At 39.6% G+C, this 558-nt stretch overlaps 1 protein-coding gene across 5 annotated transcripts in view; it reads left to right on the top strand.

Moving 5' to 3' along the window:
• SIRT5 (sirtuin 5) overlaps positions 1–558 on the top strand; it is a 37131-nt gene that overhangs the window by 22609 nt on the left and 13964 nt on the right. The window lies entirely within an intron of this gene.

Below are 558 nucleotides of genomic sequence, written 5' to 3'. Positions count from 1 at the left end.
AAGTGTACCTGGCGTATAAGACGACCCCCCAAATATGTAGTTGGAGGCATATTTTTCAGGGCCAAAAAATCATCTTATACGCCGGCAAATACGGTAAATGCAAGGAAATGAAACGTTAATCTAAGATTTGCATGGATATTTATAAAAAATAGGATCCAATACATTATACCATATTATGAAAGAAATACTTTGCTCTCAATTTATAATATTAAGTGAAAACCACAGGATCTAACTCTATATAGTTTGATCCCAACTTTGTATTTTTTTTTAATCCTCACCCAAGAAATGAGGATATTTTTCCATTGATTTTAGAGAGTGGAAGGGAGGAGGGAGGATGAGAGAGAGTGAGTAAGGGAAAAGAGAGAGAGGGAGATATCAACATGACAGAGATATATCAATTGTTTGTCTCCCACATATGCCCCAACAGGGTGGGGATCAGACCTGCAATGCAGGTACAAACCTTTGAGTGCCGGTAATAAGGAATGGAACCTGTGACCCTCGGTGCTCAGGCCCATACTCTTACCACTGAGCATGCCAGTCAAGGCCCAACTTTGTATT

The sequence above is a fragment of the Myotis davidii genome, unplaced genomic scaffold (assembly GCF_000327345.1).
Source record: "Myotis davidii unplaced genomic scaffold, ASM32734v1 scaffold62, whole genome shotgun sequence".
Classification (NCBI taxonomy): domain Eukaryota; kingdom Metazoa; phylum Chordata; class Mammalia; order Chiroptera; family Vespertilionidae; genus Myotis; species Myotis davidii.
Note: the sequence above shows the minus strand (reverse complement) of the source record. Positions and strands in the feature narration are given on the sequence as shown.